The sequence below is a fragment of the Podarcis bocagei genome, assembly GCF_964188305.1.
Source record: "Podarcis bocagei genome assembly, chromosome: 14".
Lineage (NCBI taxonomy): Eukaryota > Metazoa > Chordata > Lepidosauria > Squamata > Lacertidae > Podarcis > Podarcis bocagei.
The window spans coordinates 28,815,692-28,840,066 of record NC_138139.1 but is presented as its reverse complement, the minus strand read 5'-3'; the positions used below and the strand labels follow the sequence as shown (position 1 = coordinate 28,840,066).

The following is a 24,375-nucleotide window of genomic DNA, read 5'->3' as shown; positions in this document are numbered from 1 at the left end:
CATTAGCGAGATCTTTCCCCCACCTCCCCCCAGGGTTCATCTTCCTACCTGCCTGCCTGTTCCCCAGCTCCACAGCTCTCCCCTCAGAGCTCCTCTCCTGCAACGAACCATAAATTACAGGCTGACAGCTTTAATTTGAGCAAAGTATGCCTGCCTGCTTCTGGCACCAGCAGCCGGCTGCTATAATAAGGTCAATATATATTCATTGTCGCATTGCATGATGTGCCAGGGAACACAGCGAGGGGTGGGGGTGGCGCTGTGGAGAGAAGAGAGCAACAAATGTTGTTTCTTTGGGGTGGCAGACGATGGGAGGGGGCGGTAGGGATCCTTCCCAGCCAGCAGTTGGCCTCTAACACCTGTGGCAGGATTTGCCAAGACTGTTGTTGTTGTTTAGTCATTTAGTGGTGTCCGACTCTTCGTGACCCCATGGACCAGAGCACGCCAGGCACTCCTGTCTTCCACTGCCTCCCGCAGTTTGGTCAAACTCATGCTGGTAGCTTCGAGAACACTGTCCAACCATCTCGTCCTCTGTCGTCCCCTTCTCCTTGTGCCCTCCATCTTTCCCAGCATCAGGGTCTTTTCCAGGGAGTCTTCTCTTCTCATGAGGTGGCCAAAGTCTTGGAGTCTCAGCTTCAGGATCTGTCCTTCCAGTGAGCACTCAGGGCTGATTTCCTTAAGAATGGAGAGGTTTGATCTTCTTGCTGTCCATGGGACTCTCAAGAGTCTCCTCCAGCACCATAATTCAAAAGCATCAATTCTTCGGCGATCAGCCTTCTTTATGGTCCAGCTCTCACTTCCATACATCACTACTGGGAAAACCATAGCTTTAACTATACAGACCTTTGCTGGCAAGGTGATGTCTCTGCTTTTTAAGATGCTGTCTAGGTCTTGCCAAGACTATAAGAGCATCATCACCGGCTGCTGGATCAGGCCAGTCACCCATCTCATCCAGCACCCTGTTCCTCACACTGACTGAGCAGGTGCCTCTGGGAAAGCTGCAAGCAGGATTCAAGTGCTAGAGCCCCCTCCCCTCCTGGGTTTCCAACAGCTAGTATTCAGAAGCATTGCTGCCTCCAATTGTGGAGGTAGAGAGTAGTGTGATAAGAATTTTAAGGTCTTAGATATGTAATAAATGTTTATAAATGTACCCAGCAAACACGTACATAAATATATAAACCACATGTCTGAAAACCCCACAGGAAAAAAGTCCTGAACAAATTGACCTCAATTATTTCTCTGCAAGGTCAAAGTGGGAAACCTCCCCATTGTCTTTTTCCTTCCAAAATCCTGTCTTAAAGGTAAAGGTAAAGGGACCCCTGACCATTAGGTCCAGTTGTGACCGACTCTGGGCTTGCGGCGCTCATCTCGCTTTATTGGCCAAGGGAGCCAGCATATAGCTTCCGGGTCATGTGGCCAGCATGACTAAGCCCCTTCTGGCGAACCAGAGCAGTGCACGGAAACGCCGTTTACCTTCCCGCCGGAGCGGTACCTATGTATCTACTTGCACTTTGATGTGCTTTCGAACTGCTAGGTGGGCAGGAGCAGGGACCAAACAAGGGGAGCTCACCCCGTCGCAGGGATTCAAACTGCCGACCTTCTGATTGGCAAGTCCTAGGCTCTGTGGTTTAACCCACAGCGCCACCCGCGTCCCTAGCCATCATGGCTAGCAGCCGTCAAAAGTCCTTTTCTCCATAAATTGGTCAATCTCTTTGAAAGCCAACTTGGTGGTCATCACTGCCTCCTGTGGCAGGGAGTTCCATAGTTTAACTTTGCACATTTGCTATCCATCCCATCAAGGGGTGCTTGGGGCTGCTGTCATTTTGAGGAGCATTTTTCCAGAGTTGATTTCTTCCTCCACCCAAGCCAAAAAGAGAGAGAGAGAAACCAACCCCACAAAAGAACAACACCTTTTTGCTGTTGTTATTCTTTAAAAAGGAAAAGCCTAATGCATTTTCTTCCAAGCTCAATGCCTCTGATGGATGATGACTTTAGCTTGTAGGAGATCCTTGTTTACTGAATACAGGAAATAAACTGATGGGGAGAACTCTGCAGTGGAAGGAATTTCTCATGTTTCTTTTTGCAGCCCAGAGAAACACACTTTAGCACCAGCCGAAGGCACTTTGGGGTATCAGGTGAGAAATCCAAGTGCTCCTCTCTCCAGCCCATTTGTCCCCAGATTAATCTAAGCCCCCGCTTCCCCAAACTGGAGCCCACCAGAGTCCCAAACTCAGTGGGAGGGAGGGGCTCTGAAGATAAGGGAGACTTCCTGGTGTTCTGGAGTTCCATGGGGGTGTTAGGACATGGCAGGACAGCTGACAAATACATATTTTATCTCAACGTGTGTATTTCTAAATGTATTTTATCCTGAAACGCATACTTTGGGTTCATTTTTGAGTCAAAAAGTATATTGCAAAATTCAGCGAAGATTGAAATCTGATGGATGGTTGTGTTTTTCCCCAACAAGGTGGGAATTAGCTGAGTTTGACCTAAGAAAAGTTTCTAGATAGAAGTCTATTATATGCCCCCCCCCTTTGTACTTTGGAAGGCCCCAACCTCCTGAACTCCTAGATGTGCAGACCCTGGGACAGGAAGTGATGAGAGAAAAGAACTCTGCACATGTTCAATAGATTTTTTTCCCCCACGAGTCTTTTGCACCAGGGTAGGAAACTAGGCCTGGGAGACAAATGTCTCTCCAGACCTCAATCTGGCCCTCAGGACTCTCCCTGGGCCATGAACCCTTCCATGGCCACACCCCTCACCAGCGCTGCTCCACCCCATCATCAAGGCCTTTTGTCTTTGCTTGAATAAGTCCCTGGACTTGCTTCTTTGCATTGGGGGTGGAGAAATTCATATCTGGCTCCACCCACTTTAGGCTCTGGCTCCACCCACTGCTGGCACCTGGCTGGCTGAGATGGCTCATTTGGCAAAACATGAGACTCTTAATCTCAAGGTCATGGGTTCAAGCCCCTGTTGGGCAATAAATTCCTGCATTGCAGGGGTTGGACTAGATGACCCTCAGGGTCCCTTCCATCTCCATGATTCCATGGCTGCCAGAAGCTTGGCCACAAGGAAGTGTGGCCGCTGACCTGAAAAAAATACCATGAACATTTCAAGTGCTAGTTTTGGCACTCTAAGCACATCACACCTCCCTCCCAACAGAACAACAGAAAACTATTTCAGCGGCAAGAATGGAGTTTGGATTAAATTCTGACACCGGACGGTTTCAAGGTTTCAGTGGAATAAACTGTATAAAGCAAATATTTGCATTTAAACACGCATTGAAAACCTCTGCTGCTGCTACCCCACTCTCACTCTTGCAGACATTTTCATAAGATGCATATTAAAGAGGCAAGATTAGATAGAATTTCTCTGCAATCACCAGTGTTTAAAAAGCAATAACCATTTTTCTCCATAAAGCGCTTGGCGATGATAAATGATCTGTAATTTCATGGGCGGCATTTCAATCTCCAAAAGTATTAGCGCCGCTCCCACAGCGCCTCTTCTGAGATAGATTCCTCTTGGCAGCCCTCCGTAGCAGCTTTGCCTCACTCTCAGTCTCTGAATTTGTTTGGAGAAAATCAGGCATAAATTTATGGGCTTGGCATGAGCTCTGCAGGAGCAGAAGTGGCCAGCCTGGTGCCCTCCAAGTGTTTTTGGAGACAGGGGCTGATGGGAATTGTAGTCAAAAATGAAGGTTGCCATAGGCCCGGATTTTCCCAGACATACCCAGTATACTGCTGTTGGAAACCGTGTCCGGGTGGAAATCAGCCTCCCCAAAAATACGTCCAGGAAAACCCGGACACATGGCAACCCGTGTCGGCAATGCCGTTTTTGGTGATTTAATAATATTCATTCCCCACCCATCTGGCTGGGTTTGCCCAGCCACTCTGGGCGGCTACCAACAGAATATTAAAAACAGGATAAAACATCAAACATTAAGAACTTCCCTAAACAGAGATGCCTTCAGATGTCTTCTAAAAGTCAGATACTGTATTTTTCGCTCTATGAGACGCAGCAGACCATAAGACGCACCTAGTTTTTGGAGGAGGAAAACAAGAAAAAAAATATTCTGAATCCCAGAAGCCAGAACAGCAAGAGGGATCGTTGCGCAGCGAAAGCAACAAATCCCTCTTACTGTTCTGGCTTCTGGGATAGCTGCACAGCCTGCATTCGCTCCATAAGACACACACACATTTCCCCTTACTTTTTAGGAGGGAAAGAGTGTGTCTTATAGAGCGAAAAATACCGTAGTTGTTTATTGTCTTGACATCTGATGGGAGGGCGTTCCACAGGGCGGGTGCCAGTACCGAGAACGCCCTCTCCCTGGTTCCCTGTAACGTCACTTTTCGCAGTGAAGGAACCCTAGAAGGCCCTTGGAGCTGGACCTCAGTGTCTGGGCTGAACGATGGGGGTGGAGATGCTCCTTCAGGTATACTGGACCAAGGCCGTTTAGGGCTTTAAAGGTCAGCACCAACACTTTTAATTGAACTCATAAAGCCCCAAAACTTCCATTTCTTGCGATTTTGCCCAGAAAAGTTTGACAACTTTTGGCAAAACCCTACAAAGTCATCTCAAGGGTACCAAGCTGGCAAAGGGTGTCCAAAAGAGCTTGGAGTGTCTACTGTTATGTACTGAAGTTCTCACCCTGGGCCAGCAGGGGGATACTGTAGATAGTTCAGGTCCACATATGCAAATATGGGATCGAAAGTGACGTTCAGTGATTGGATAGTTACAGAAAGTTGTTACAGTTACGTTGTACTGGAGCTCTACATAAGCAGGCTGGCTGAACCCTTCAGTTCACTTCTGTTCTGACCTGTGAATAAACAAGAGCTGTTTGGAGAATCGCTGTGTCGTCTGATATGTTCACCCACAACTTAACATCTACACTCTACAGCAGCAGATCCCAGTCAGATAGGTCCAGTTTGAACTGGATTGCAGCAGTGACTTTGCATTTTGCCACTTTCAGGAGCAGGGGCTCCCTGGAACCTCCTTGACAGGTCCCATCAATTATGACAGCTTCCCAGGCCACGCTAGACCTTTTCAGAGAGAGACCCACAACACACAAATTATCTGTGCTTCATGTTCCAGTGGGCTGTGCCTGAAGCCTAAACATTAGGAAGAACTTTCTGGTGTAAGTGCTGCTCAGCTGTGGAAAGGGCGACTTAGGAAGGACTCTCCACTGAAGGTTGGATGGGCAAGGATTGTTTAGCTTTGATTTCTGCCATGCAGGGGGTTGGACTAGGTGTCCCCCCAAGGTCCCTTCCAACTCTACAGTTCCATAACATAGGCGCAGATACAGAAAAGGCTCTCTCTCATGTCAGCACCAACCATGCCTCTGATGGTGATGGGACCAAGAGAAGGTGCTCACCTGGGGCTCTTAACACCTGGCCAGGTTCTTATAGGGAGATACAAAATTTCAGGGAGCCTGGGTGCAAGCCATTTAGGACTTTATAGGTAATATAGGTCACAGTTGGTGCACGGGGTGGGGGCAGATAAAGAACTGGCTCCCATAGCCAAAAGGACCCCTACCCCTTTATTAAGGGGGCAAAACCACCACAAAGTCCTCTTGCACAAGTGTCTCTGAAATGAATCAGAGGAGCATTATTTTGGAGAACACTATTCGACTCTGTTCCAGGAGACTCAATTCCAGCCGCTCTCCTAGAAATTAAGCACTGTCTGTCTCTATAATGATGTATTATTGAAAATACATTAAGAGGCCATCCCGTCGGCAGCAGAGGAAGATAATACGCCAAGACGCTTCCACAATATATCAAAGTGCCTTTGTTCTGATGATGCTTTAATGCAATGCATCAAACTGCCATTGTCCCAATAATGCATCATCGCAATACATCAAAGCTTTGTTGAGTTTGCTTGCAGAGGTGCTATTACAGGACTTCAAACCTGTGGCGTCCTTATGATGCACTGCCAGTGTGCCATAACCCCCTCCAGGGAGTCAGACATCAACCCAGAGGAAGGGGCAAAATCATATCCCCCGCACAGAGAGAGATACCAATTGCACAGAATACCTTCTAGTGGATTCCCTTCCCCGATACATACCTGTGCAATCACCGAGATAATCCGAGGAGGCTCTGCCGACCTTGCTATGGCATGCAGGCTGCTCCCTACAGGCAATATGGAAGCAGGGCTTTCTCTGTGGTGGCCCCTATCTCTGGAATGTTCTCTGCTCTGGCATTTAGGAGGTTCTATCTACAGCATGTTTCAGAAACTTACTAAACACATCTCCTTCTTCGCCCAGGCATTTCCCAACTGATGATCATTGGACCAAACTGATGATTACTTTTTGAGTATTTGATAGTCTTAAATAATATCCAGTATGGTTACAGCTTATGTCAGACTTAATTTCTGTGATTTCAACCATACATGGTTGAAAGCAGGCTGGTTGAAATTGAGTAAGCTAAATCCAAGCAAGGTGGAGACAAAAGCTCTTCTTGTGCCAGGTCTGCTTGGGGTTACCCTGCATGTAAAGAGCTTTTATGCGACCCCCAAGCCAAGGAGATAAGGAACCACACAAACTTTAGAATATATATGAAGGCAGTCCTGTATAGGGAAGTTTTAAAATGTTTAATGTTTTGTTATGTTTTATATATGTTGGAAGCTGCATGTTATATATGTTGGCTGGGGCAACCTAGACAGATGGGTGGGGCATAAATAATAAAATTTAACATTATCATTATTATTAAGCAGGATGTCCCTATTTTCATCAGATAAATGTTGGAGGGTATGAGAAATTTTCAAAGTCTCTGAGAATGAGGAGAAAAAGCAGAAGCTTCTTTCTCAGGAGAGCAAAAATATCGAGAAATGAGAGGTCCTGTTTCAGCACAGCCCTGCTTGAAGGCATTTTTCCCCCAATCGACCTTTCACTTCACACACAGAAGCCGAACTGTTTGCCAACATTCAGAGCCCGGCTCCTTCCTCCATCAAACAATATTCCTTGGCATCAAAAGCGGTTTGGTCAACAGCAGGAGGTGGCTCATTGGAGGCAGGAGCTGGTTTTTAGGTGATTCCATTTGGAAACATTTGCAGAAAGCCTGCATGATTTGACATTTCACACGGCTGTGAAAGAGAGCAGATACCAGCCAGCTCTGGAGAAACTCATCTTGTTTACTTGACTGTATCTTTGGGGAAACAGCCATCGGGCAAACCCGTTTTTTTCTGAGAGATGCGCAATCAGTTTTGTGTTTACTCGTGGAGCTCCTGTGCAAACACCCAGCAATGGATGAATTAAACAAACACGCAGCCTCCAAAGTCGACATAATCAGCTTAAATTCAGAGGGTAATTACAGGAGTCAAAAAAAAGCTGCGCCGCAGCAGAAAGGCAGGTCGTCGAGGAGCAACTCTGGTGTCGACAGAAATATAAGTCAGCTCTGAAAGATGACCTCGGGAGCTGCAATTAATGCCCCCCAACGGTTAACAGTTACCGAAACCCATAGTGCAAAGCGCTCCCGAGGAAAACAAACAGAACAGTTGGCACCCGTCGAGGAATTTAAGCTTAAACCTACAAATTAAAAGCATCTCGAGAGCCAGGGCGGGACCCGAGAACATAATGTATTCCAGTCACTGGAAAGTCATTGACACAAAATTCAAAAGCGAAAAGCAAAAGCCATCTGTCAACAGCAGAGGTGATGCGAGAATCCTCAGGGGCACCTGGGGAAACCAAGCCCGTCTTGTGTCAGCTACAGGGTTGTTGTTCTTTCTCTTTTCTGTTTACTTTTTCCTCGGCTGCGACCTGACAGGAAAGAGCCTGAAGGGGAGAAAAAGGAAGATTTAGAGAGAAGTGAACAGACAAGTGAACTCCGACAAAGTTGCCAAGGGCAACCGAGGTCTATTACAACCAAACACACACACACACCCTATTAATTCTCACAAGGAAGAAAAAATAATCCTGGTTAAGATGGAGGAAAGATTAGGGTGTCAAGAGGCTTGGGTGGTCTGGTTAGAGTCATAATTTATTTACTTTTTTATTATATTTTATTGCATTTATTTCCCACCTACAGTATATTCCTCCTTTCTTCCAAGGAGCTCAAGGTGGCGGACACAGTCCTCTCCTGCCTCCTTTATCAGACTCTCCCAGTGTCCCTATTTTTCAGGAACGTCTCGGTTTCTGATTTGATTCCGGAATGTCCCGCTTTTCCTCAGGATGTCCCTATTTTCATTGGAGAAATGTTGGAGGGTATGGAGTTATCTGACCCCCGAGTCATCTGAGGGCAATCCTGTATAGGGAAGTTTCTAAATGTTTAATGTTTTATTTTGTTTTTCTATATGTTGGAAGCTGCCCAGAGTGGCTATGCTATACGTGTGGGGTATAAATAGTAAAATTATCATGATGGAAGGGGACGTCCCTCTTTTCAACGGAGAAATGTTGGAGGGTATGCTTTATTTTATCTCCACAACAGCCCTGCAAGGTAGGTTAGGCTGCAAAGGACAGTGACTTACCCAAAGTCATGCAGTGAGTTTCCTGGCCAAGTGGGGATTTGAACCCTGGTCTTTCCTAGGCCCTAGTTTGACACTTTAACTCCTACACTGCACCAGCTGTTTTATTGTTTATGTCACTTTTTTTTTTACTCTGAATTTTGTTCTAATCCCATCCCTTACTTTCCATGAGCATCTCTGGAAAACGCAGCATTGAAATTTTAAAACAAACATCTGAGAGACTCCTGGAGCCAGCCATGCCTGAGGCTCTCTTCTTCAACGTGTGAAGAGCTGCGGGAGGCCCCCAACCAGTCACGCCTGCTCGAGAGATGATCCATTTGAACTTTTCCCCAGCAAGCCCGTGATCTCAAACCCTCTCCAAACTCATATCAGTTTGAACTTTTCCCCAGCAAGCCTGTGATCTCAAACCCTCCCCAAACTCATATCAGTTCTGTTTGCAAGTGCATGGCTAAGAAGAGGAGAGAAATCTGGCTGCAGGATCTAAACAGAACCCCCTTTTAGTCAAGCATCCTAGTCTCACAGTGGCCCCATTCGCACCATACATTTAAAGGACTATTGTACCACTTTGAACAGTCATGGCTTTCCCCCAAAGGATTCTGGGAACTGTCAGGGCTAGTGTGGTGCATACTCCTCAACCATCCTGATTTCCCTGGCACACCCAGGAATTACAGAAGCCATTCTGGCTTCTGATTGGATCTCAGAATGTCCCATTCCGCCCCCCCCCCTCCAGCACCGCCTTCACCGCCAAACTTGGGGAAGAGGAGCAGCTGGCACTGGAGTTTGCTGTGGTGCCATGCTCTCACACGAGTCAATGGCCTCCTGTGAGAGTGTGGCACCGAAAGAAGTGCCTCCTGACTTTCAGACTAGGACCTGGGACAGTCAAGGGTTCAAACCCCACTCAAGCATGGAGCTCCCCTTGGGCCAGTCATTTACTCTCAGCCTAGCCTACCTCACAGGGTTGTTGAGGGGATTAAATGAGGGAAAGATTCATGTACATTACCTTCAGCTCCTTGGGGTGTGTGTGGGGAGAGAAGTGGGGTATAAATAATAAATAAAATAAAATAAAATAAAATAAAATAAAATAAAATAAAATAAAATAAAATAAAATAAAATAAAATAAAGAGTGCTGAGAGTTGTCAGGAAACCCAATTCCACAGAGTGGTTCAACATTTGATTCCTCTTCACTGGGAACTCTGGGAATTGTAGCACTGGGAGGAAGAATAGGGGGCCTCCTAATGCCTTAACGAACTGCAGTTCCCAGAATTCCTTGGTTGGAAGCCATGTCAGTTCAAAGTGATGCTTTAAGTGTGTAGTGTGAATGTAGCCACAGTGGCTGGTCAGATGCCCACAGGAAGTCTCCACATAATTTTAGACATCTTTATCATGTCCCCTCCTTACTTGTCTGGAAGCTGCCTAGACTGGCTGGGGCAACCCAATCAGATGGCCGTCATAGAAATTATTATTAATGTTGTTGTTGCTGCTGCTGCTGTTGACTTCCCCTGCCCAAGCTACAAAGGCCCAAAGGTTGTGCTCTTTCCTCATAGGGGAATTGCTTCAGCCCTTTGACCATTCTGGTGTGAAGAAGAAGGCTTCTTTCCCCACCTTATTTATGTATTTATATCCCACTTTTTCCTCCAAGGAGCTCACGGTAACCACCTGATTCTTCTCCTCCTCAGTTAATCTCCACAATGGCCCTGTGAAGTAAATTAGGTTGAGAGAAGGAGTGTCTGGTCCAAAGTCACCCTGGCTCTCCCACTTACAACACCAAGACTCTAACCACTACACCAGCCTTTCCATCCCACCCTCATATACCTTTGCAACCCTTTTACCCAAATGAGCCTCAGCTTCCTCACCACCACATCCAATTCTGGCAACCCCTGATTTCAGTCATATTTCCAGAAATCCAACATAGGCAGAAAGGAGTGATCTGCATCTTACTGCAATGCAAACATTAACATGATTGCAGTTTGTTCCGATGGCACTGATATGATAGTGATACACATCTGAAACCGGTTCGTATTTGCAGAGTAGACGTGCCCTGGATCACAGCTCTGATCCTGGGAGACAGTGTTCTGTTCCACCAAAGGCAACCACCACTGACAATATACAGCCCCCGGGGCAGCGATGGGTATGTTTGTGTGATCCCACACAGGTTACACAACAAAAGCTTCAGAGAGAAACACAATTCCCTGGGGAAGAAAACCCCAACAAATGTGAACACCCTTTCAAGCGTAAGCGGTGATGCCAGCAAACCTAGTATTTCCTCTCAGATATAAATCACGGCAGCCAAATTAAGTAATGGCTCTTTGCGATGAGAGTTCAAAGGGAAGGAAGCAACCTAATTATAAAGCAGCTGAGATTTACTGTTGGTTAATAAGAGCGTGTTCACGGATGCTCTGAGATCAATAGCTTTCACATGTTCTGCCTATCTTCCCCTCCCAAACTCCACATCTCAACAGCCAACTCTAGGCCACAATTATTGCATCTGAAGTCTTTTCCCACCATGGAATGTGAGTTGTTTGTCTTGCAAGCCAGGCTGTGACGTCAGAGAGGGCATTTCGTAAGCAAAAGCCAGCTTTCATAGAATCATAGATTTCGAAGGGACACCAATCTATCTAGTCCAACCCCCACAACAACACAGGAATCACATCTAAAGAATCCCTGACAGATGAACACCCTACCTCTGTTGAAAAACCTCCAAGGTGGCAAAGTCCACCACCTTCTGATGTAGTCTGTTCCACTGTCGAATGGCTCTTGCCACCAGAAAGTTCTTCCTGAGATTTTGCTGGAATCTCCTTACTTGTCATTTGAGAGAGACAACGGGATGCTTCCTGGCAGCCTCTGCCACTGCTGTCATCGTCACTTGGGACAAGTGTTGGCTCATCCTCCTCCCTGAGCTCAGCACTTATGGCGCTGGCAGAGGAAACAGGGACATCCCGGGATCAAATCAGAAGTTGGGATGGCTTTCGTAATTCCGGTATTGTCCCTGGAAAATTGGGACACTTGGAGGGTATGCTACCCCTGCTCCCAATACCAAGAATCATAATTCTTTCAGGAATTGTGACCAAAACAACCCAAATCTGCATTTTCTCTTCCTTCCTTCCTTCCTCCTTCCTTCCTTCCTTCCTTTCTTTTTTCATGTGTGCCATTGAAGCACATGCCCTTTCCAAAATAAATACATATTTATTTAAATTTAAATTCATATTCATACTTATATTTAAATTCATTCCCTGCCAATCTCAGAAGCCCCACCCTGCTTCCTGTGGCTGGGGCCCACATGCAGCCAGATTGCAGATGCAGATTGACAGCTGAGGTGCCTCGATGGCTGATGGCAACTTGGGCTGAGCCATAAGGAAGCTGCCAGCCTTTCGCACTCCTCCCTCCCCTTCTTTTTCTCTTTCTCTCTCCTCCCCACCCACCCACCCACCCCCCGCCTCCCGGCACCCTCACTCCTTGAATGATGCTTGTCTCTCATCATCTCCTTCTATAAATAGCTCCAGGAAAGATTGCACATTTGCCGACTTGGGGCTTCTTCACTTTCTCAGGCAGGGAGGCTAAACATACCCGAGAGACGCCACTCAGAAGGCCTCTCGCCCGCTGCCAAGTTTCTCTCTCAGCAGGCACTCGTGCTGCGCCTGCCCATCAAGTCCCAACTTGGCAGCTGTGGGGTTGGCATCATTGCTAAGCCAGTTCTGCGAGGCGAGATGATGCCAGGGTGAGCTGCGCTTGCAGCCACCATCCCTGGAGTTTAGGCAGTGGAAGATGCATAGAGATGCACAACTTCCTTCTTAAAATTCTTCTCTTCCTGGTTTCTGATTTTCCAAGTCAGTTTCGCCATTTCGGCATAGTCCATCATCTTCATCAGCCATTCCTCTCTGGGTGGAACTTTGTCTTCTTTTGCAAAAAGATTCTTACATTGCGTGAGACAGGACAAGATGACCCTAATGGACCCTAGTGATTTTATGATTCTACCCTATGAGTCTTCTCTGAGTAGAACTTAGTTGGTTGGCTACAAGCCCAAACCAGAGAACCTCCAAAATCATTCCTTAACCTCCTGAGATCACGCTGACATGAAAACAATGGCGAGGCCATCTTGTGAGCCTGGAGAATCAATATTTGTCTTTCCCTCTACCAGACCAGGCAGATTAAGAGTTTGTTGACATGTAAGCTGAGTGCAAACATCTTCACAAAAGGCTCTGACACTTCTTGATGGGGGAGAGAGAGCCCTTTGTCGATTTTTTACCCCATTTCCTTCTTCAGAAAGCAAACAGACACTGGGCAGATGGCACCTCCTAATTGGCCTAAGAGAAGGGAGGCCACAGAGGGATGTCTGGAAGTTGCAAAACCTTTGTTTGCAAGCAACAGAAGTTCCTTGCTGGTGTTTTTTTGTGTGTGTTTTTTTAAAAAAAGCATCTTCAGGAAAAGTGAAACCTCATATGCATGATTTGTTTATTAAATAACAATGATAACTTTAACCTCAAAGCAGTTTAAAAACCTCAAGGCTGATTTTATCTTGTTTTTAATTTCTGACTTTTATCTATAGGTTTCGGTTGTATTTTATGTCAACTGCTCAGAGGTTTTTACAATTAAGCAGCATGCACATTCTGTTAGATAAAATGAATGAATAAATGTGAAAGAAGCATTTCTTTTTATGACGATGAATGTGGTGAAGGAAATCCCCACCACCCCATGATGCTATTTCAGGCTTCTAGTACCCTCCCATGTTGTTGGACTCTAATTCCCATCAGCCTCAGCCAGCATGGCCAGTCTCCGTGCATGATGGGAGTTGTAGTCCAGCAACACCTGGATGGGGGAGAGATTCAATTCAGTTTGCTTGTGAAGAGGAAACGATCTAATTTGCATGTATGCAATATGAAAATGGAAACGCAGCTATCCTTTAACAGCCCCCGTGCTCTGTGTTTTGCAATGCATTTCTCTAGTCAAGTAATGTGTGCAAAAATGCATACTCTTACTTAAAGTGTGCATAAAAATACATATAATTGTGAATATACAAAAATGCATTATTTTAGGAGAAATTGGGTGATATTCAACTAAGCTTTACTTAGCATAGACTTAATTAAGGTCTTAAATAAGTTAGGTCCATTAATTTCAACGAGTCTGCTCTGAGTAAAACTGAGTTGAATTCCACCCAATATGCTTTGCAAAAATAATAATAATTAATTAATGTATCTATTAGGCAGAATAGCATGTACATTCAAATATTGCAGGGGTTGGTCTAGATTACCCCTGAGGTCCCTTCCAACTCTACAATTTTATGATTTTATGAAATTTGCACTAAAACACTGGTTTTTAATGGGGATCTCTTTTTTTTAATTGTTAACTATCTGGCAATGTGAAGACCTGAATTTAAAGTCAGAAAAATGAGAAATGGAGAAAACTCAAATTGGACAGATTCAGACATCCCTAATCCATAGGACATTTGAAGGCAGCCCTGTATTGGGAAGTTTTTGATGTTTGATGTTTTAGTATGTAACATCTGTATATTCTGTGAGCCGCCCAGAGTGGCTGGGGAAACCCAGCCAGATGGGCAGTGTATATAATAATAATAATAATAATAATAATAATAATAATAATAATAATGGAAGTGCGTCAATTGGATGCAGGGCAGTGCTTTAGCTGCCCATAGCCATCAGCCCCTCCTTCTGCTTAGGGAACCCAGAAATGGCCAGTCACTCACTGGAAGCACAGGGGGAATTCACTGGGCTTGTTGGAGCAGAGGAGGAGCAGTGTGCCAGGCCTGCCATTTGCCTTCTTCAACTGAATGAGAGGAATTAAACACTTACATGTTTTGATTAGACCACACCTGCCTGGAAAAAAGAAAAGAATCGTCATCTTCCTGGCTTGTTTTCAGGGCGTTGACGGGCGCCCTTTCTATCCGAAAAGGAAGCTACAGCCATCTTATGCATCTGAAGGTGGCAAAAGCGCCAACATTGACTCAGGCTGTTTGTTGAAAGGGTAAGAGGAGGAGAGAGCCCAAGGAGTCTTGTTTGTTTTATAGCTGCATCAAAGAAGGTTTTGGCACCCAAAGGAAGATTTTGACTTCCTTAGAAGCACAGCCACTTTTCACAGGAGCAGCTCCAGAGATAGAGAGCATCAGTCAAATGAGCACACGCTCCTTTGGAATGCTAACTGAAGAGGCGAGTGCGAATCCAGACGCAGCAACTGGCGCTGTCCTCCTCCAAGTCAAGTTGTATCGGGTCCTTGAATAGGCATGGGACTGGCTTTGGAAAATGGGAGTTTCAGTTCAGATCAATAGGGCGAGCAAACTTAATCTATGCTGCTCTGCAGAATGCCCTCTCTCCCCATGAGACTCCTCAAGGAGAAGTGCCGGAGAATTCAGTGAAAACAGAAATGGGAGCAGAAATTGTCAATATTTGCTTATTTATCCCCCATCCAGAACGGAAATCAGCCCAGTAAAGACTGGATGGTTGTTGCTTCCAACCCAGAAACAATATAAAATATATTATGTTCCCCCTGCCCACTCATTCTTTTGCATTCCGTTTCCCTTGCACTAAAAGGATTGGGGTGGGATAATGTAATTTATGCATAAATTATCATAAGATCATAGAATTGTAGAGTTAGAAGGGATCCCCAAGGGTCATCTAGTCCAACCCCCTGCAACACAGGAATCACAGTGAAAGAATCCCTGATAGAAAAACCTCCAATGAAGGAGAGTTCACCACCTTATGTTAGTGGCCTGATTTTGCTGCAGTGAACTATGAGATAAATGGCCAGTAACTCTCAGCCTAGCCTACCTTGCAGGGTGGCTGTGATGATAGAATGGGGTAAGGGAGAACCACGCAACCACCTTGAGCTACTTGAAGGAAAGGTGGGATATTAATATAGCAAATGAAATAAATGAAATGGGGAAAATGTCTGCAACCGCTCTCAATCTGGTACCTCATGGTTCTGGCCCATTGTAGACTATGCACCTAGGTATTCCTCTTTATCCCAATAGGTCACAGCAAACCAGGTGATACCCCTTGGCCCCTATCCAACAGTTCCCATGCAAGGCAATGAGCTACCACTGAACAAGTGGAAGGTGTGCACTTCCTAGCCGTAGACTCCGCCTCGCCCTGATCCTGCATCCTCCATCCCCGATGTTTGGATGGAAAGCGCAAGCCCACCGAAGCTCTGCATGGATCTCCTGACTGCCTGTCACCCCATCTGGCAGCATTATCATCATCCTTAAATTTATTACTCGCCCTTCACCAGCAGGTCCCAGGACAGGTTAAAATTTAAAATTCGGAATGAAAAGCAGTGGAAACATAGGTTACACAAACCATTTCCATCCCAGCTGCTCCTAAGAAGAACTGTAACTTTTAAGAACCAGTGCCTAAGCTTGCATTTCCCCCCTTCTCCCTCCCCATCCCTTTTCCCTTATGTGTCATGTCTGTTTGGGGCGCTGTGGGTTAAACCACGGAGCCTAGGACTTGCCAGTCAGAAGATCGGCGGTTCGAATCCCTGTGACGGGGTGAGCTACCATTGCTCGGTCCCTGCTCCTGCCAACCTAGCAGTTTGAAAGCACAAAGCGCAAGTATATAAATAGGTACCGCTCCAGCGGGAAGGTAAATGGCATTTCCGTGCGCTGCTCTGGTTCGCCAGAAGTGGCTTAGTCATGCTGGCCACATGACCCAGAAACTGTACGCCGGCTCCCTTGGCCAATAAAGCGAGATGAGCGCCACAACCCCAGAGTCAGCCACGACTGGACCTAATGGTCAGGGGTCCCTTTACCTTTAACTACACACAGCACACACAGCCGCCCTGTACCTGCCATCCTGCTGGGCTGGGGAGTGAGCCAAATTTCACAGCACATTTGCCTGTCCCTCTCCTGGAAACTGACCCCCCAATGCGCTCGCAGCCTCTCCTTCCTCTTCCCCACCCCACGACTCATTTCTGCCTCTCAAAATGGTGTTCAGAAATTCATACGGTAATTTACAATGAAGACATTGGCGCGGTGACATTTACAGCAGACCTTGCACTCATTAAGACAACCTCATTGCCTCATTAATTCCATTTTTCAGAAATTATGTTCCTATTTATGCACCGCGGCTGTGCCTCCTGCATTTCATATCGCGCTCTTCTCTGCCGGGGAAAGCAGCGCCTCCGAGATCCCTCCCGATAAGCAATCCCAGTGACCTAGAAGCAAAACAATTATTTTTCTGCCTCTGCCACTCGTTCCCACTCACCCACTCGAGATAAATAAAATTAATGCAACGGCGTCTGCCACGGGGGCTTCGTTATTCCAAACAGCCTTTGACTCCTGCCATAATTGCACTGTAAATGAGCTTCCTCAGTGACAAGGCCACCGCGCTGGAATTCTGAAGCTGAAATGTGCACATTTGTAGAGCTACTGATTCACACACATGTGTGTAAGACTGAATATCAGGAAGCCTGACAGCCCTTCTGCCACCCATATGGGGACCCAGGGAGCAATGTGTCAGACGGGCCTAGAATCATAGAACTGTGGAGTTAGAAGGGACCCCCCAAAGGACATCTAGTCTAACCCCCTGCAGTGCAGGAATCACAGCTCAAGAATCCCCATCTAAACTCTGTTTAAAAACTTCCAACGAAGAGGTGACTCCACTGTCAAACAGCTCTTCCTAATGCTTGTCATTTGTTTCTGTTGGTACTGGCCATGATGCCTAGGCTCTTCCTCTACAGCTGGAATCATGGAATCATAGATTTTTCAAGTTGGAAGGGACCACAAGGGTCATCTAGTCCAACCCCCTGAAATGCAGGAATCTTTTGCCCGATGTGGGGCTCGAACCCACAACCCTGAGATTCAGAGTCTCATGTTCTACCAGGCAAGCAATGCTCCTGATTAACAGTTGCTGGAAACCGCAGCAGGAGAGAGGGCTCTTGTGTTCGAATCCTGATTGCGGGTTTCCCACAGGCATCTGGTTGGCCACTGTCAGAACAGGACGCTGGGCAAGATGCCCATTGGCCTGATCCTGCAGGCTCTTATGAAAGCATGGGAACCAGTCTTGGTCTTAAATATACTTGCTTAACAACAACAACAAAACCCAGCCTGTTTTTAACCCTGACAGAGAGCATTTGCTGAGCAAGAGAATTCTGAGCTTTCCTTTTCACGAAATTTCCAAGTGGCCTGTTTGGTGACAAAAGCACACAGCTCCTCATAGCTACGCAAATAGCAACTCTTTGTTTGCGCTGTTTGCTCAGCTAATATTGACTCTCCAGCCCGACACGGCTGCCATTGAGTTGGGCTATTCACCATGATGTTTGACTAGCATTAGAACAGGGCTGCGATAACACAGAGCACAACAGGGAAACCAATCCATCAGGCCCATGTAGGATATGGTGCCATAATGGTACTTGGGATGGGGAGGGGGGGTGAGAGCGGTGCAGCATGGGGGTGGGACTTGCCCAAGTACAGCTGTTGGGTTTCATGCTGGCATCGACACTCCCCACTAGTTCAAACAACCACAGGTTGTGGTGGCACCCTGCGTACCCATGCAACACAAACAGCCAGAAATCGACGCACACTATTAGCCACAACCAATATCTATCCTCAGGGCCCGATGACGGGGAGGGTGTGGGTGGGGAGACAGACAGTACAGATTACTGGGAACAAGCAGTCCAGAAGGAGGCTTTGAGCCCCAAAAACTTCTACAGTGGTACCTCGGGTTACAGACACTTCAGGTTACAGACTCCGCTAACCCAGAAATAGTACCTCGGGTTAAGAACTTTGCTTCAGGATGAGAACAGAAATTGTGCAGCAGCAGCAGGAGGCCCCATTAGCTAAAGTGGTACCTCAGGCTAAGAACAGTTTCAGGTTAAGAATGAACCTCCAGAACGAATTAAGTTCTTAACCAGAGGTACCACTGTATATGTTTTCAGACCTTCCAAGTGTCCCTATTTTCCAGGGACAGTCCCAGATTTACAGAAGCCATCCCAGTTTCTGATTTGATCCCAGAATGTCCCACATTCCCTTAGTGCATCCTATTTTTATCTGAGAAATGTTAGAGGGTATGGAGTTATCTGACTCCTGATCCATCTGAAGGCAGCCCTATATAGGGAAGGTTTTTTTAACATTTAATGTTGTGTTTTTATACATGTTGGAAGCCACCCAGAGTGGCTGGGCCAATACAGTCACGTGGGGGTATAAATAGTATCATCACCATCATCTCTATTTTCATCAGAGAAATGTAATAATAAATAATAATAATAATAATAATAATAATAATAATAATAATAATAATAATACTTTATTTGTACCACGCCCATCTGCCTGGGTTTCCATCTAGAGAGTATGTTATGTAATTCTTAGCAAAATATATACAGTTCCAAAGGCTCGCTCCTCCGCTGTCTCCCTAGACAGATGGATGTCAACCAGCAATGTTGACACCAGCTGGGAGTGGCTTTCCAGGATTTCCAGTGGAAGCTTTTCCCAGCCACTTTTCCTGGAGATGCCAGGAACCAAATCTGGGACATTCTCCATGCAAAGCAGAGGCTCCATGAATGGAGAGAAGAGAATCTCCCTTCCCAAGCACTGTAGATTAGAGACCACATATTTGTAGGTTATTTAGCGGCAAAGTGGCAATCACTGCATTACTCTATTTGGATTCATTTGACGGCGCTGGGCCTGTCAATAATGTTTGTGCACTTCAATATTTCATCACTGAAAGCCCCGCTGATTTAAACAGGGTTCACTTCTGAATAAATAAGCAATACATTTGGACTGCCATAAAACCTAGTAAGATTTTGGGAGCCTCTGTGCTTCCTTATTTATTTGGATCGCCCAGCAGTGGCAACATTTCCTGGCTTCAGGGGGAATAAGGGGCATTGCTAATAAATAAGTCGAGTAAACAGATAGCCGGGATTCCTGCGTTGCAGGGGCTGGACTAAATGGCCCTTGGGGCGCCTCTCTACAATTCTAATAAATAAATGTGCTTGCCAGCATTTGGAAAGGGCAAGGCTGGAATAAATAATGGCCCACCACTCTAAGTTAGTGGATGGGGAGATGGTCACTGTACACATATTCTTCTTCCTACCACTGCAGATCCCCAACCCCCTCCACGTGAACCATTCTGATGGTATCAGAAGTACAACAATCTTTGCTTCCAATAAAGAAGGAACAGGAAGCTGGGGGTGGGGAGGGTAAAAAGCCATCATTTTTCATCTAGCGCCACCTTCTGTTTGAATTTAAGTATTGGCTTTTGGGGGACCAAGAGAATCTCCACAGTTTACCAGTGAGGTGTGAGCGCCTGCTGGTCCCCTCCTGGCCAATTTCTGGTCGCAGCGGCAACACTGAGTCCCATTCTAATAGAATATTGAACAACTATCATGTCTCGTCAACACAAGCATTTGCAAATATTCTTCCCGCCCTTCCTCCTAAATTTATTCTAGGGGTTCCCCCAAACCTCCAGAGCAAATCTGGGGAGGGCACAGGGGGAGGAGAGGGGGGAGTTCCATTGCACAAGCGGAAATCCTTGAAATGATGGGATACACTAGCTGGATACTGCCCATTGTGTTCTAAAATGGTTATAACCCCCACCCTGGGACCATTGAATGAGCTGTGAAGCTCATTGTGTGAGCTGGGGCCAGCTGCTGTCTCTTAGCCTAACCAACCTCACATGGCTGTTGTAAGGATAAAATGAGGAGGAGGGGAAGTTATGTTTGCCACCTTGGGCTCTTTGAGGAGAAGGTTGAATATAAATGTAATACAGTGGTACCCTGGGTTAAGAACTTAATTCGTTCTGGAGTTCCATTCTTAACCTGAAACTGTTCTTAACCTGAAGCACCACTTTAGCTAATAGGGCCTCCCGCTGCCGTCGTGCCGCTGCTGCGCAATTTCTGTTCTCATCCTGAAGCAAAGTTCTTAACCCGAGGTACTATTTCTGGGTTAGCGTCTGTAACCCGAGGTAAAAGGTAAAGGGACCCCTGACCATTAGGTCTAGTCATGGCCGACACTGGGGTTGCGGCGCTCATCTCGCTTTACTGGCCGAGGGAGCCAGCGTACAGCTTCTGGGTCATGTGGCCAGCATGACTAAACAGCTTCTGGCGAACCAGAGCAGCGCACGGAAACACCGTTTTCCTTCCCGCCAGCGCAGTACCTATTTATCTACTTGCACGTGCTTTCAAACTGCTAGGTTGGCAGGAGCAGGGACCGAGCAATGGGAGCTCACCCCGTCACGGGGATTCGAACCACCGACCTTCTGATCGGCAAGTCCTAGGCTCTGTGGTTTAGACCACAGCACCACTAGCTTCCCAATAAACAGGTACCACTGTATAATATAGCTATTTTGGGACTACAGTTCCCATCATCCCTGACCACTGGTCCTGTTAGCTAGGGATGATGGGAGTTGTAGTCCAAAAGTAGCTGGAGACCTAAGTTTAGGAAACACTGGACTAAATAACTTTATGATGGTAAGAGCTATTTGACAGTGCAGCGGACTCCCTCAGAAGGTGGCGGACTCTCCTTCATTGGAGGTTTTTAAGCTGGAGGTTGGATGGCTGTTCTGTCATGGATGCTTTAGTTAAAACCCCTGCATTGTGGGGCGTTAGACTAAACAACCCCTGGTGTCTCTGCAGTTCTATGATTCAACCTGTTTGCCTCCTGCTGATTTTACCTTCCCTACAAAATTTAAGAGGGTGATCACAGGGCAGTTCAAGTTCTGGCATTTAGACAAGAGGGGAAGAAAACAGCTGGCTGGGACTGATGGAAGCCACGGCCCAAAACATCTGGCGAGCACCAGCTTGGGGGAGACTGCTGTTCAGGTATCTCTTCTTTCCTCTCTCCATCCTTGTCAGACCCAATTAAGGGATCTTTTCCTTGTGAAAATGACTGTTTGATGCCCCTTTCAGCGAAAGGCTCCTTCCCTGTGAAGAAAAGCTTTTAAAATACTTCTGACATTTATCTCAAAAGGAGATTTATTTGATTACCAAAACGTGACATATTAAACACACACACACACACACCTCTTGGCAGATCATTATCTGGCCCAGTTCTTCCTGGGTTTTCCTTTTCTTGGCAAAACATCATGAATTAAACATGAACTGAGCTGCTAGAAGCACGCTCTCTCTCTCTCTCTCTCTCTCTCTCTCTCTCTCTCTCTGAACAAACCTCCAGCAAAAATAAAAAAATGATATAATAAAGAAATACCTTTACAAGACAAGCAGTATTGTCATCCTTAGGGGGGCTGTGAGATCTAATCGCTTTGACGCAAGCCGAGCTCCAGGAGGGATATTGAAAAGGCACGGAAGAAATGTTAAGAACTTAAAAGGGGGCAAGGAGGAAGAAAGCCGAAGACTGAAGCACAGCCTGTAAACAAGTCATGGAATCATAGAACTGTGGAGTTGAAAGGGACACCCAGGAGCCATCTAGTCCAACCCCCTGCAGTGCAGGAATCACAGCTCAAGAATTCCTGACAGGTGGCCACCGAACCTCAGCTTAAAACCTCCAGTGAATCGTCTTGTGATTGATTATGTAGGGAAAGGCTTACCTGGAACCCTCCCCCTGCCCCAATATTTTATTCAAGTTGGCACCCCTGGACTCCCAAGGCAGACCATGGAGCACTTTGTCCCTTGCAGGATGTGTGCATGGGTCTTGTAGTGTCGTGCTGTTCCCATTCCACAGTAATGACATCAGTGGGTTTATGGGTCTGTAGCCTGGATAAACATCACCTGAAACAAACACCAGTCAAAGGTGAGCCTGTGGGGCTGGGTGTGTACATGGCTGACTCAATGGAGTCCTTTTTCTTGCCCTTTTTCATTACTGCCTATGGTAACAGATAACAACCCCTGTATTTATGCAAATCGCCTCCCCCAGTCCTTTCATTTCCTCTTTAAAAGGTGGCAATAAAAATGCCGGTTGTTTTTTCCCCCCTTCTCCTCCCCCCCCCTTCCGTTAACTGAAATCATACATTCTGTTTGCCCAGAGTTAACCATTAAGAGAGGACAATTCTGTGTACAAAACGTCTGCTCAGATGCATCTTACGCTTTTAAAAAAAGCCAAACCCAATGACACACAAAGAGTTAGTAAAAGTTGGGCAAATATTGGCTTTGGCAGAGTTTGCTGTTTGTATCAGGAAACTGATTGGTGTTATTGATTGACAGATGGGACCCAATGTTTAGAAAGCCGGCCGCCCCGCCCCCCTCGGATTCTCTGAGGTGTTTGGGCAAACAGGGGCCTAATGCTGGGCAAACAGAGCGATTGCAAGGAGAGCTGCCTGGGGTGTTAGCAGAGCAAACTGGAGGGCTGTGCAAACAGCTCGGAAGGAATGTGGACAACCTTCACGTAACCTTTGATGTAGCCACTGATCCTTCGCAAGGTGGAGGGGGAAAAAGTTTGAACAGGGAGCGGAATTTGAGAGGGATCAGCAAGGCAGCAAACACCCAGAGCATGCAAATGTTATCCGGGTGAGCTGGCAGTGGAGGGCTTCGTGGAATTTATCTTCCTCCAAATCCTTAAATCCATGAAGCAATAAAAATTAACTGAGGCTTCCTGAGAGGCTCCCCACCGCCCTGAGTCATCTCGGTGTTAACATAGAGAAGAGCCTGCTGGATCAGGCCAGTGCCCCATCTAGTCCAGCATCATGTTCTCACGTTGGCCAACCAGGTGCCTGTTGTAAACAAAATCTGCCCTTATTCCCTTATAGGGGACACAAGAGCCCTTACAGAGTCCTTTGTAGGTTCTCCATCGGCAGGAGAAAATAACAGAGGCCAACCAGAGAGTATTGAGAAGCAAAGCAGATCGTAAGCCTGATCTTTATTGAATTGTTGCAACAGGGTGCTCCCCTCAAACGCAGGAAAGGAGGAGGACCCAGAACAAAGGTGTGCTTGCCCTTATATAGACATTTTAAATTGCCTTCTCTGGAGCTCAAGACCACCCCTCCATTCATCACAGAAGGGGTGTAAACCAAGACCACCCCCCACAAACATCATACCTACATCACAGAAAAGGTGGTCTACAACAGAAATTTGAATGTTGTTGTTTTTCCTATCTGCCAGGTTATCTGATAAGGCTTTATCTGATTGCCTTTCCTGGTAGTCTGGCCATTCCTTTGAGATGGTGATTACCCAATTCCTGAGACAACGGGAAGGTTCCCTCACCCCCTCCCTCCTTGCAGAGAAAACATTTGGTCATTTTGAGAGTCAAAATGGTTTCAGGACGGTCTTCCTGTGCTGCTCCAGACATGTGGTCCACATATCTATGTATGTCCTTGGTTGGTACATTTATGAACATTTATTATATATATAAAGTACCTTAATTCTTTATTACGTGCCTCTGGGAAACCCTCAAGCAGAACCTGACCACAAGGGCCCTCTCACTCCCTGTGCTTTCCAGCAACTGGTATTCAAAGGCATTACCGCCTCAAATTGTGGGGGAAGAGCATAGCCACTGGATGTCCATATTTTCATCGGAGAAATGTTGGCGGGTATCCCATCCCGGCTAGTTGCCATTGCTAGCCCTCTCCTCCATGAATTTGTCCAACGTTTGTTATCAAAATTTGTTATCAACGTCCATCATGTCACCTCTTACTTGCCTTTGGGACTCTTTCGAGGCCAAGCCAAGCTCTTCGCTAGGCCAAGAGAGGGCTGAATGAGGCTAAGTTGCAAGGGAATAAGGAATGCTCCTGGAAAGGGGGGCAGTGCTAGGACTTGGGACCTCTCCTTTTGAGAAGGCAGGGGTTCATCTCTAATATGGGAGTTTGGTGAAAGCAACACATGAAAGGCCTGCTGTCTCCTTGAACAATTTTGGGGGTTGCTTATAAATTCTGGGGAGGCGGGTGGTGCTGTTGTGTAAACCACTGAGCCGTGGGCTTGCCAACCAGAAGGTCGGCGGTTCGAATCCCCGCGACGGGGTGAGCTCCTGTTGTTCGGTCCCAGCTCCTGCCAACCTAGAAGTTCGAAAGCACGTCAAAGTGCAAGTAGATAAAT

The 24,375-nt window shown here is 46.5% G+C and overlaps 1 long non-coding RNA gene across 3 annotated transcripts in view; it reads right to left on the bottom strand.

The window, feature by feature from the left end:
• Nucleotides 1-6,563: 6,563 nt before the first annotated feature.
• The window catches only part of LOC308573922, a 33,715-nt gene continuing 15,903 nt past the window's right edge, over nucleotides 6,564-24,375 (bottom strand). For 2 of the 3 annotated variants that reach the window (XR_014002235.1, XR_014002236.1), the window contains 2 exons: nucleotides 14,150-14,279; nucleotides 6,564-7,747 (listed from right to left, as the gene is read on the bottom strand). This is a non-coding gene — a long non-coding RNA (uncharacterized lncRNA). Of the gene's footprint in view, nucleotides 7,748-14,149; nucleotides 14,280-21,598; nucleotides 21,983-24,375 lie in introns of those variants that run through there. The other variant, XR_014002237.1, reaches the window with a different exon arrangement.